Below are 13,881 nucleotides of genomic sequence, written 5' to 3'. Positions count from 1 at the left end.
GGGGCTCTGGCACAGGGAAAAACCTGCACAACCCATGGGTTCAGGGCATAATTTGGGTTGGAAAAGGCCTTAAAAGGTCACTGAGTGCAGTCAGAAGCCAAACACGGCCGAGTGCCACCAAAGCATGGCCCTGTTGTCACAGGAACCTGAGCCAGGCTGGCAGAGACAGGCTCCCGACTCCCAGGGATGTTATTTCTTAAAAATCCTGTCTCATTCGTGGAAAACTTGGGTGAAAATAACTGAAAAACATCTGTAAATATATAGAATATATACATAAATATATATAATATATAGATATAATATAGATATAATACATATATTTATAATGTTAGAAATATGTTTATAATATATGTAATAATAATGTTTATATATATATTTGTAATATAGGTAGTATATATTTCTTATATGTAATATAATGTAATGTAATGTAATGTAATGTAATGTAATGTAATATAATATAATATGATATCTATATACTACAAATATATATTTACATATATATATTACATAATATATAATATGTAATGTGTACTATGTAACGTAATATATAATATATAATATATAATATATAACATATAATATATAATATATAATATATATCATATATCATATATCATCTAATATTATATTATAGATATGATATGAATATATACATATGCAGACAGATAGATAGATAGATAGATAGATATAGATATAGATATAGATATAATAGATATATTTATTATCTATCTATCTATCTATCTATCTATCTATCTATCTATCTATCTTTATAATATATTTTAAGTGAATGCAGCCAGCACTCAGGCAGATCCAGGTGGGAACAGGATGGGTTGAGGAGGTGCCACACCCATGATGAGATGAGGGCTGGGATGCTCCGGGCAGTTCCCCCCTGAGGAAATAAAACTCTTTTAAAATTAAAGTTGGATGTGAGACACTCCAGGGACTCCCAACACCCCCAGAAGGCTCAGCTGTGATTTTGGGGAAGGATATTTAATGATATTTCAGGATATTTCCCAACGTTGGAGTTGTCAGCTTTCATTTCTGCCCCGGCCTTGACGCACAGGTTGTCTCAGGAATTTCTTTGACTGACAGATGTCCAAGGCAAAGGGAGCCCCGAGGATCTCCCCAGCTGTGAGATCGTGAGCTCCTTGCACTGCTGCATGGCAAAAAATCCAAAATAAAATGAAATGAGGAAATTCCTTCCAAAAGTCTTGTAGCCAGCAACCCCCTTAATTTAACATGAAATATTTCATCCCTTAAAACTTGATTCTGTTGCGGTTCAGTCTAACGTTTGAGTCTAAACTTGTTTTCATTGCAGTATTAAAGTTGCAGTATTCAATTAATTATTAATAATATAATTAATATTGTATTAAATATAAATCAATTAGCTCCCCTTTTTCACAGAAATATCTGCACTCTTTTATTATTAAAAATGGCAATAACAATAAAAATAATTTGCGGCAATATTGCAAATTTTATTGTCTCAGAGTCTCATTCCAAAGTTTGGCAGTGCAGTTTTTTTTCTGTACTTGTTTTTCCTTCTTTTTTTTTTCTTCTTTTTTATCCTTTCCTTCTTTTTTCCCTTCTTTTTTTCCTTTTCCTTTTTTCCCTTCTTTTCCCCCTTCTTTTTTCCTTTCTTTTTTTCCCTTCTTTTTTCCCTTCTTCTTTTTCCCCTTATTTTTTCCCCTTATTTTTTCTTCTTTTTCCCCTTATTATTTTTTCCCCTTTTTCTTCTTCTTTCCCCTTTATTTTTCCCCTTATTTTTTCCCCTTATTTTTCCCCTTCTTTTTTTCCCTTCTTTTTTTCCCTTCTTTTTTCCCCCATTTTTCCCCCTTTTTTTTCTTCCCTTCTTTCTTTCTTTCCATCTTCTTTCCTTTCTTTTCATTTCCCCCCTTCTTTTCTTTCTGTCCTTCTTTCTTTCTTTCTTTTCCTCCCTATTTTTCCTTTTTTTTTCCTTCCTTTTTTCCCTCTTTTTGCCCCTTCTTTTTTTATTTCTTTTTTTTTCAAAAGCGAGCAGGATAAAATACCAGCCTGTACCGAAGGCCTGGCTGCTATATTTAACTCAGACAAACACGTAACAAATCACTATTCTGCAGAAAGAAGGCACACCTCAGAGCCTGGAATTTTTTTTTTTCCTTTTTTTTTTTTTTTCTCTTTTCAGACCTGGATGTAGAGACCACAACCCTCTAAATAATCCTCCAGAAATAAACCAATGAAATGTTCCCTCTGACAACAGACACAGCATTATACCTGCAGCTGGTAAATGTTTCCACAGTCCAACCACCTTTCCTTCTCGTTTCCAGTAAAAATTTGCTCCCAGGGGGATGGAGGCAGCAGTTGGATTTTAATTACTTTTCTGCAATAACATGGAATGGAGAGTTGCAATTTTTTTCCTTTTTTTTTAAATGCTGCTGATGGATTCTCATTTTTTTGGTTTTTTTCTCTTTTTGGAAGGGAAGGACAGAGGAGGGTTGGCAGCAAAGCTGATGCCCTGTGGAAATCCATCCTTGGTGTGTCTCTGATGCCATGAGGAGGCTGAGCTGGAGTAGAGGCTGGGCAGAGTTACAGAATAAGGCAGGGATTTATTCAAAGCATCTCCTCCATGGATCCACCTTGGGCAGCACAAGAGCCCAGCCAGGGCTGCACCCAAGATGAACCAAAATGGTCCCAAAATGAACCCAAGGTGAACCAAAATGGCAACAAAATGAACCCAAAATGGTCCCAAATTGAACCCAAGATGAACCAAAATGGCCCCAAAATGCACGGCCGGGCACGGGGTCTCTCCCTTGGATCAGTTCTGCTCCATTTGCACCTTGCAGTTCATTGTCCCATTCCAGCTTTAGCCCATCCAGTCCCACCCTGCTTGTTTTTCTCTCTCCAGCCCACGGTGTTTGTGCTCCTGGGCTGAGATTTGGATCATTTGTCCTTGGTGCCCAGCTGGAGCAGGAATTGTTTTGTCTCCCTGCTCTGTGCACAGAGCTCAGCATCCCCTGATGTGAACCCAGCCCCACACACTGAAGCAGCACAGAACCTGAAACAGGGAAAAGTTAAACCTGAGGCATCACCTCAATCCCTCATTTTTTGCAGCCCAGAGACACGGAATATTGGGAATTCATTCCGTGAAGATTCCAGGGAATGTTGCAGCTCTGCTGGCTCAGCCCTCCAGGCCAAGCTCCAGTGAAGCGCAGTGGTTACAGCCCCTTCCTTCCCTAGAACTCAAAATCCAGGAAACCTGGGAATATTTCCCCCATGCCCAGAAGTGTCCAAGGCCAGGTTGGACATGGCTTGGAGCACCCTGGTCCATTGAAGATGTCCCTGCCCATTGCAGGGGCTGGGATGAGATGAAATTTCAGATCCATTCCCACCTAAACCATTCCATGACTGTGATTCCATGATTTCAGAACTGATCTCCAAGGTCTCTTTCAACCCAAACCATTCCATGGTTCCATGTGGGGAAAGCTGCCCAGCCCTGAGGTGGTTTTGGGGTGTAACTGGTGCAGAGAGGAATTCAGTTTTTGAGGGGAAAAACCCCATTGTGTATCCCTGAACCCACCTGGATTTCATGGATGAAAATGCATCTCCTTGGATTTCATGGAGAAAAACGCAGGGCACCCCACCAAGGGTGGCTTTTCCTGACAGAAGATCCTGTCCCAGCCCTGGTGCTGCTGCCTGAAGCTCTCAACAGAAATCCTGATTTCCTGCGGCAAACAAATCCCATCGGTATTTGGTGCCATTGGCCATGTTTTGAGCCATTTGGCTCAAAAATTTGCTTTTTGGAGACAAATTCTATACTGCCCTGGTGCTTGAAGGTGTTTTGAGAATGAAACAACTCCAAAACTCAAAATTTTGGGGAATTTCCTTTCTCCTTCCTTGAGCAGAGCTGGTTTTCTGCAGCTCCAGGTGGTCACTGCTGGACTTGATTGTGATTCCAAAGCTCCTTGGAAACCCCACTTTAATTGCAATATCTCTGAAGGACACCCAACACAGGGATTTACTTGTTTTTAACAAGATTGATTTGGTTCCCACCCAGGCTCAGCCTTTTCCAAGGATTTCTTGGATTTTGCTGGAATTGCCCCCTTTTCCTGACTGCCAGCATTCCCAGAGGTTCTTCATTCTGTTCTTCATTCTGTCCTTCATTCCAGAGCATTTTCCTGAAGGAATTCAGGTTTCTATCATTCCATCCCCCTCACTCCTGCCTCTATTTAGATATAATTCCTGTATCAGGCTTTACATCCTCATTTTATCCCTGCTTTGGGATGAAATACATTAGTAAAACCCCGCTGGCTTTGGGCAGGAGGATATTTATTTAAGCAAGCTGAGTTCCATATTTTGGTTGAATAATTACAACCTTTTTCTCTTGCATCCATTTACTGAACCCTATTATTTTCTGCCACTGAAGCCCAAAAAAGTATTTACACAGCTCAGTGCTCCTCAGGCTAAACACGGATGGGATGCTCAATCATGGGAATCAGTGCAAAAACCCCTGATTTTTCCTTTTCTCAATGATTTTTGAATCGAGACTAAATAGAGCTGGGAGGGCTGAGGGAAGCAGAGAGATGCTTCTTGTCCTTAATGTGCAGAAAGTTTGGATCCCATCCTCAATCCAGGGGAAAGGACCAGAAGTGGGAACATACTTGGGTTTGCAGTTTATTTTTCTCTGCTTTCCCTTCCCTAATTCAAACAAACCCAACGTTTTCTTTGATTGGTGCTCTTCCATCCAGGGATGGGATTTCTCTGGAATCTCCTCTCTGGAAGCTCCTGCTGGTCTGGATGTGGGTGGTTCCCAGAGACACCAGGAGATGCTGGAGTGATACCAAATCTCTCATTTCTTAATCAGGCTCCTTAAACAAACAAAGAACCGGGGCTGAAAAGTGAAAATTTAATTATCTGTTCGCCTCTGGAGCTGCTGTTGGATCCCCCAAAAATGGGGGGAAAATCATACAATTAAATTTAAATAATAAATAATTTCAGTGTGTGAACCCAGAGAAATCCTGGTTTAATCCGGATTCCAAACCAGAATTGTGGCCATTCCTCCCTCGCACTTGCTGGCAGTTTTCCACAGGTTCTGTCTGGTTCCATTTGGGAATTGGAGGGCAATCCCTGACTTGAATTTCCCCTGATGAGCTGTAAACACTTCTGTTCCCATCCCTCTATGAATCAGGGTGGTATTTAAGTTAGATTATTTAAGTTTTTGATTACCTTGATTACACCTTCTGATTGTGCTGATGTCAAGAATTGGGTGCTGCTGCTGCTGCTAAAACTTTAAAACCCTCCAAAACTGTACAAGGACCTTCCAGAAATAAATTTTTTCTGTTTAATTTCCTTTTTAGCTTTTCCTGGGTGGTTCCTGAACCTCTTAACCAGGGACTAAGGTGCCCTCATCTTGTGCTGTTTGTGGAATTATAATCCCATATAAACACAATTATCTGACACTGGGTTACATGAAGTCACTGGTATCCATTTCTTCACCTGTTTTTAATTTTTTTTCTTTAATACAGATCATTTATCAGTGCAAATTTTAGGTGACAAAACCTCCAGAGGAGGCTGTGAAATGGATTCCAAGTCCGAAGCTGGAGCATGAAACATTAATTAGACATTTCAGTGTCATTTTCCCACTGTAAGTCTTTTTTAAAGGTTAAATTATCCAATTAAAAATGAAACTTTAATTATTTTTACTTTTAACCTAATAACTAATTACTCAAAGTCTGTAATGCAGGATTTTTTAAACTAATTACAAAATACTGCTTAAACTCATGAAGAAGAAGGTGAAGAGGAAGAAAATAAAGAAGGGAAAGGAGAAGGGAAAGGAGAAGATGGAGAAGAAGATAAAGAAGAAGGTGAAGGTGAAGAAGATAAAGTTTCTGCTCTAAAATCTTTATCTTGCTTTATATATATTACTATATTCTAAAACTTTAAAGTTTAAGTTGTCTACTGAATTATATTACACACTTTAAATCAAATTAGACACCTGTAATCTTGGTGTTATCAATTAATTTTGGAAGTCTTCTCCATGGCTTTAGGTCAAATGCAATCCTCTCTTGGGGTCACCATTTCTCAGTACAGAAAGTTTTAAAATTCTCAGAATTTAGGATTTTATCAGAACTTTGGGGATCATCTCATCCCAACCCCTTCCACCATCCCAGGGCAGCATTTCTGCCCAAAATCTCCCCAAAATCTCCCCAAAATCTCCCTAAATCCCATCCCCACCCACCCTCTGCAAAGGGGAATCCATTCTCCGTGTCCCACGTTCCCATCTCTGCACGCATTCCCACAAATCCACAAACACATAAATAAATATTGGCTTTGCCCAGCTCCTCAAAACGTTCTGCATCTGCTGCAAAAGCCACATTTCCCACCAGCTGGAGAGAAAACATTTTAATGTGACATCAAATATTTGCCTTGTCCAATGCAAGATGTAATTACATTCGCCCCAACGCTCTTACACTCGAGAAAGAAACCAGAATTAAGGGGAAAAAAATAAATTTTCAAAGGTGTTTTCATGTCTGTCCTGGGAGGGGGGGAAAGTGTGTGAGGGGAATTTTCCCTAAATAGAATGATCTGGTTCTTTTTATGAAACAGAGCTGAGTTTTCTGATGCCACAGCTCCAATCCTGTAATTACAAAGGAGAGTTGACGAAGTTTTTCACCTTGGGTTGGTGGAGCAGCGTTTTCGCTCGGGATTGAGAAAGTTTTTTAGAGAAAACACCCAGAAATAGAGGAGTGGAGATTCTGGCTGCTCTGTGATCCCTGGCAGACCCCACATCGTGGTTGGGATTGTTCCCAAATCATTTTAACCCCTTGGGGGATGGACCTGGCTGAGGGCAGGGTGGGGGCTCCATCCTGGAAATGTCAGGATGGATGCACAGGGAGGCAGGAGATGAACAAAAATTGCTAAAAATTTGCCATTATTGCTTTTTTTGGGGCAGTTTCCAAAGCTGCTTAAGCTCAAGTTTAGTCTGAGCACTTGTGTGGGGTTTTAGTGCTGATAAAATTCCCATCAGGCCAAAAATAAGGCTGATAAAAGTTCCAGTTTTTCAAAATTAGGCTGATAAAATTTCCATCTTTCCAAAAATTAAGCAGACAAAATTTCCAGCTTTCCAAAAATTAGGCTGATAAATTTTCCATTTTGCCAAAAATTAAGCTGATACATTTTCCATCTTAAGAAAAATTAAGCTGATATAATTTCCATCTTGCCAAAAATTAAGCTGATAACATTTCCAACTTTCCAAAAATTAAGCTGATAAAATTTCCAACATTCCAAAAATTAGGCTGATAGAATTTCCAACTTTCCAAAAATTAAGCTGATAAAAACTCCATCTCGCCAAAAATTAAGCTGATAAAATTTCCAATTTGCCAAAAATTAATCCCAGGTTTAATCACCTTCCTGGGCTGAAGCTGAGACAGGTGAGATGAAAAGAGAAAATACAGATACAGCAGAAAGAAAGAGCAGAAAAAACAAGAATTTCCCTTTCTGGGGGATTTTTTCCCTCCCGATCTCTGCCCTCAGCCCTCAGCATTCCTGTTTGATCTCTGCTATCGAGCAGCAACAGGAAAGGTTTTGATTTTCCAACCTTTTTTTGAGCCAAATTTTGCCACCTTAAAAGCTCCAATTTCGTGTAACTTTGTTCCAAACCCAGGAGATTCAGATCAGGACTCAAATTTGATCAGGACTCAATTTGTCCCTGAAGATTCAGATAAATTTCAGACAAGCCTTGATGATGTGTAACTCAATCTTTTGAAAAAAATGAATAATTTATTAATTTTTCTTTTTTAAAAACTGATTTTCTTTCAGCTTAAAGAAATGATTGGACTTGCAGAATTACCCTGAATATTTTTTTATAGTTCTGATCCTGGTGGAAGCTCCAGGATTTCAATAGAAAGGGGAATAAAGCCTGGGAATTTTCACTGATTTTTAACTTCTGTTGTTTGTTAAAACCAGTTAAAACCGGTCCTAAAATTGTCCTAAAATTGGACTAAACTCCCTCAGCACACTTATTCCATGGCTGTGAGGGACATTAAATGTCCCACCTTGGGGACAAAACGAGACCAAGGAGTTGGGTTTAGCAGCACCCATGGGCTGAGATGGGGCTTGAATGAGATCAGAGAGGAAGAACGCATTCACAAAGTCAATTCTCCCATTTTTATCTTCATTTTGGCTTTAATTTATTGGTTTTATGCCATCCTCCAGTGGACTGAAAAGCTTTTTTAGAGGAAATTTCATTCCCTTTATGTGTAATGGTAGCACAGGTGGCCTCACCTGAGCTGGCTTTAATCTAATCTGGTTAAAAGGATAAAAAGGATACATTAGAAATCTGCCACTGATTCCAACCTTCACCCACCTACACTGAATTTTGGAGCCTGACATTATTGTGATATAATCAATTTCTGTTTGGCAAATCACAGAAATTCAACCCCTGACATTTTCTTTTTTTCTTTCCCAAGTTTCAAATCTTCTGATTGAGTCCCCCTTTCTTTCATTTCTCTGCTTTTATAACTCCCTACATCCCCTAACTCTGCTTTCAGGACATTCAATATCCCAATGAGAGCATCCTCTGTGGATTTTAGAGATTTCTAAATCTCTATTATGCCCTGTCAAAATGTGATTAGTTCAAAAAGCCCCTCTCAACAAGAAGGGACAATAAAATATTTGGCTTTGGCAGGATGTTTGTGATGTTCCCCAATTCCAGATTAGAAATTCAGGGAGGTTTCATGATTCTCCTTTAATTGTACCTTGATTAAAATTTCCATTTTTTAACTCTTTTTTTAATGATGAGAGAAACTCATCTCTTTTTCTGAGGAGAGAAAATCTGGATTCTTACTTTGAGACACTAAAAAATCACCCAGACAGAAAGTGTTTGACCTTTGGAGATGATCAAACGAAGACTGTTCAGATTTTCTCTCTTGATTCATTCATAGATAAATTTACTTTAAACACTTCTTCCTTTCCCTCCCTCCCCTCCCAGCTTTGCAAGGCCTCACTCATTCATTTTGAAAGCCATTTATGCACAGAAGCCAGGCTCTCTCTTCACTCTGAGCTGGCCTTTTGCTCATTTTCTCACTTGGTAATTTTTGCAGCCCTAACGTGAGGTACATTTTTATACCAAAATCCCCTCATTCCCCAAAGCTCCATCTGCCTTGCCAGGCTCTCCAGATTTTCCCTCTCCCCTCGAGATAAAAAGTTCATTTCTGTTGGACTGGTCTCTTTTTTGACCCAGAGATGGGGTAAGTGAGAGGTGTTTTAAAAACTTTTATTCCATTTTCAATGTGAGACAATACAGATATTATAATTCACTCCATCACAATTAGAAGTTATTTCTTAATTACAATATATTATAAGCATTTCTTATACACTTATAATGCATTGTAATACAATAAACTCATTTCACTGCACTTATACACCAATAATCTAAAATTTATTTTCTTGCCAAGCTCCTGTTCTCATGTCCCTCTGGGGAATTTTTTGCCTTTTCCATTGCTGGATTTCTGACCCAATTCAGCCTCTCTGGAATTTCTGCCCTTGTGGGTTTCTCCCTGTCCCTCATGTCTCCAACTCTTCTCCAACCCTTCCAACCATTCCTGAACCTCTCAGGGACTTTTACCCTAAATTTTATATGGGGATTTTTAACTTTAAAACATAAACCAAGTTTGATATTTATACTCTTTTATTTCTTTAATTTTCATGTGGCTCAAGTTGAGATGTGCCCAGCCCCATGAAAAATCTGCAAGTTCAGATTTCCAGGGCTGATAACCCCTGAAGTCCAAAATCCTTTGTTTGCTTTTTGCCTTTTCCTTCTTTAACTTCTCTGACTTTTCCTTCTGTACTCCCATCAAGATTCCAAGTACACTGAGCCCAAAATCACTCCAGAACATCCAAACATTCAAAAACCACTCCAAACATTCAACCTGAATTTTGGGTAACGTTCTCTCAGACAAATCCCTCACTTCTCCTTCATTTTGAGTCCAAGGATGGGGAAAATCTCATTTTAGGAGATCACCCACCTCAAAGAACCTTTTGGGTGGTGAATACAAACCAAATGTGTCTGGTTCCTTGAGGAATTGTTCCTTGAGGAGAAGCACAAAGCAAAATGAAATTGAGAGTGCATCAGCACAGTCCCTTCTGCTCTGTCTGGGATTTGCTTTTGGAGGTGTTTTCATGATAAGAAAAGCTTTACCTGGCTTCCAAATTACACAGATAATTTTCCTGGAATTTTGATTTATTGCACCAATGGGTCCCTGCTCAGCAAGGCTCGGCTCCCTGGGCTGGGTGGCTCCTGTGGGTTTTGCCATCCTGGTAGAAAATGCAAATTATTTTCCATAATGAGCCACATCTGAGGGGGACACTGACAGAGCAGGGAGGGTTTGGGCTGATGCCCCTCAAATCCAGCAGGGTGCCATTCCCAAATCTCCTGCCCTTTCCTCGAGCCCTTTGGCCCTCGTTCCCCTGGCCTGATGCTCTGACTTTCCCCACTGCTGGCATTTGTTCTGGAGCTGTAATTTGGAGCTGGAGAGCCTTGAAACCATTTAACTGGTGGAAGTAAATTGCTTGGAGCACTGTGAAAATATCGTTGAGACCATGTGGTTTTTAAACTCCTTCTCACTGCACTGCGCTCCTGAATTATTTCCAGCTGCTTCCAGATGCTCCTCCTCGCCTTGCAATAGGAAATGTGCAGATCCTGCCCCAGCCAGGTGCTGATTGTGGGCTTGGAGATAAGAAAGGAGCTCCCCAAGCTCTGCTCTGAGCTGTTATTGGCGATATTCCTTGAATTAATTATAATTTTGTGTCAGGAGATGGATTCGCTTGGGTTTGTCTGAGGTTTGTTTCAGAAATAAATGCTGAGTGTCAGAGCACAAATAAAGCTTTTTTTTTTTTTTTTTGCTTTATCTGTGAATCAGAGGAGGATAAAGGGGTTTTTTGCTTTATCTCTGAATCAAGGGATTCACAGAATTATTCCAGCTGCTTCCAGATGCTCCTCCTCGCCTTCCAATAGGAAATGTGCAGATCCTGCCCCAGCCAGGTGCTGATTGTGGGCTTGGAGATAAGAAAGGAGCTCCCCAAGCTCTGCTCTGAGCTGTTATTGGCGATATTCCTTGAATTAATTATCATTTTTTGTCAGGAGATGGGTTTGTCTGAGGTTTATTTCAGAAGTGCTGAGTGTCAGAGCACAAATAAAGTTTGGGGTTTTTTCTGCTTTATCTGTGCATCAGGGCAGGATAAAGTTTTTATTTTTGCTTTATCTGTGAATCAGGGGAGGATAAAGCTTTTTATTTTTGCTTTATCTGTGAATCAGGGGAGGTTTCCAGGTGACTTGGAGGCTTCTCCATGCAACACAGCGAGTTCTGCTGGAAGTTCCCATGGAGCAGAAGCTGCATTTGGGGCTGATGCAAATTCCAGAGCTCTCAGAGCTGGGGATGCTCCATCCCTTCAGGAAATGCTGCCCCAAACATTAATCCTGTCCTGTCCTGGCTGCTGACAAAGCTGAGCACAGGGCCATGGAAAAGAATGAAATCTCTGGAAAAGAATAAAATCCCTGGAAAAGAATAAAATCCCTCTGCTGACAGAGACCTGGGAGCAGCCACAGAAACCCAACCCTGCCTTGGCTGCCCCCAGCCAAACCCAGAGAGGGGTTGGGCTCTGCCTCGGAGTATTTTAAGCTTAGCACAGATTTTGTTTTGATGGATTTCCGTGATAACCTGAAGGGAAAAACACGATGAGCTGAGGGTGTGAAGTGAGCAGGGCTAAATCACTTTGCTGCATGTCAGATCACCCTTTCCCCCATCCAAATCTTCTTCTGTGTGTGAATTTTTATTCCCACAAAACCCCTGTCAGTAAAAGTACGATGAGAACTCACCAGCTCTCCTCTGCTTTTGCTGTATTACCTCCAAAAATAGATTGTTTTTCACTTTTATGAGGGTTGAACTTGTCCTGGCTGGATGAGAAGGAGATGCCAATGATAATAGGGAAAGGCCTGCTAATTGATTTTAAATTCTGGTGGTCTTGAGTGGTGCCAGAATGAATGACAATGATCAGAGATTTCTGCAGCCCAGAGCTCCTCACAGAACAACTTCCAAATTATTGCAGGGCAAGAGCAGCCAAAGCTGGGCTGAAATATGGCAGGATGGTTTTCCAACTGCAACAGCAGCAGGAATATTGGGAGAAGGGATTACCGCAGCTGGAATTTGGCCAGATTCCTCGGATTTACACACTTTTACAGCATTTTCTGGACTTTTAACCACAGATAACCATCTGCAGTGCCTGTCTGCTGCTCTGCTCCCAGCTCAGTGTCAAAAATAGCCTGCCCAGGGTGATATTTTAGCCAGCAGGGTATAAATAGATGCTGAAAGGCTCAGCTCTCCCCAAACCACTGAGGACAGCCCTGCAGTTTCAGGGGTTTTCGAGTGGTTGGAGCCCTCAGCACTTGTTTGTGCCATGGGAATTCTCAAACAGCCCTCCAGGACAGGCTCAGCCCCCTTGGTCATCTCTTCCATTTGCTTCAGAATATGGAAAAAGGAAACGTGGCAGAGTTGGTGTTTGCTTCAGGGTTTCTCGGTGTTTCCTTGGGGAATTGTTATCCAGGGAATTAAATTTGTGCAATGCTGGGTGTGAGGTGTTTGCAGGGACACACTGAGGGGGCTCAGCTCCTTTTTCCTCCTCTGTTTTCCTGCTGCTCTGGATTTGTCTGGATGGATTTCCCTGCCCTCCCCTGCACTGAGAATTCCAGATTGCTGATCTCCCAAAGGATGATTTTTCCCGAGCTAATGGGGGAAATTATTGCATTTATGATTAATTTTTTGCTTTTTTCTCTGCCAGAATTGGGATTAAATGTGCTAGAGGGTATTTCTGGTTGGGACTCAGATATTTATCAGTTCTTATCTATGTCACAGTCTCACAAAGTGCTGTAGAACTTCACTCTTATATCATATTTGATATTCAGTAGTCGGGAAAAATTCCCATATTTGATGTTCAGTGGAGAGTGATTATCCACTGAATATCAAACCTGATATTGATGTTATATCACTGAATATCCAATCAGATATTGATGTCACATCACTGAATATCAAACCTGATATTGATGTCATATCACTGAATATCAAACCTGGTATTTATGTCATAGACCTGCTCACATCCCACCTCTTCTAAAGATATCTTCATTAAATCCTTCTTCTTTTTTTTGCTGAATTTTCCTCATCGGATTTGAAAAATTCCCATATTTCATATTTGGTGTTCAGTGAATGGGAAAAATTCACATATATGATATTCAGTGGAGAGTGAATATCCACTGAATATCAAATCTGATATTGATGTCATATCACTGAATATCAAACCTGATATTGATGTCACATCACTGAACATCACAGCACTGCTCTGTGACAGGGGAAAACCTGTGGAATTCCACCAGGGCAGATTTTTAACTGGTGCAAAAAGTCAGAATTCCCTTGGTTTTTATGCTCAGACTCCCCAGTTCTGCATTCCAGCCACACAATTTCCTTCCAAAATTAAAAAATAAAAGTTCCAGTGAGCACGAGGCTCTTCCAAAGGGACCGATCCTGCTCCTGTGTGTGTGGACATTCCCTTATCTCCTTGCCAGGACCTCACTGTTAAATCTAAAAAAACTTTTAAATCTAAAAATAAAATTTGAAATCCTAAATAAAATTCCCTGTGGCTCAGGATGTTAAGGGTTTGAAATCCTAAATCAAAATGTTAAATTCTGTGTGGCCCAGGATGCTGAGGGTTTAAAATCCTAAATAAAAATATTAAATTCTGTGCACCTCAGAATGTTAAGGGTTTAAAATCTTAAAAAAAAAAAAAGTTAAATTCTGTGTGGCCCAGGATGCTGAGGGTTTAAAATCCTAAATCAAAATGTTAAATTCTGTGTGGTGCAGG

The sequence above is a fragment of the Melozone crissalis genome, unplaced genomic scaffold (assembly GCF_028551555.1).
Source record: "Melozone crissalis strain CALT ecotype California unplaced genomic scaffold, PUWL_Pcris_2 ptg000026l_1, whole genome shotgun sequence".
Taxonomy (NCBI): Eukaryota; Metazoa; Chordata; class Aves; order Passeriformes; family Passerellidae; genus Melozone; species Melozone crissalis.
This window is presented reverse-complemented; position numbering follows the sequence as displayed.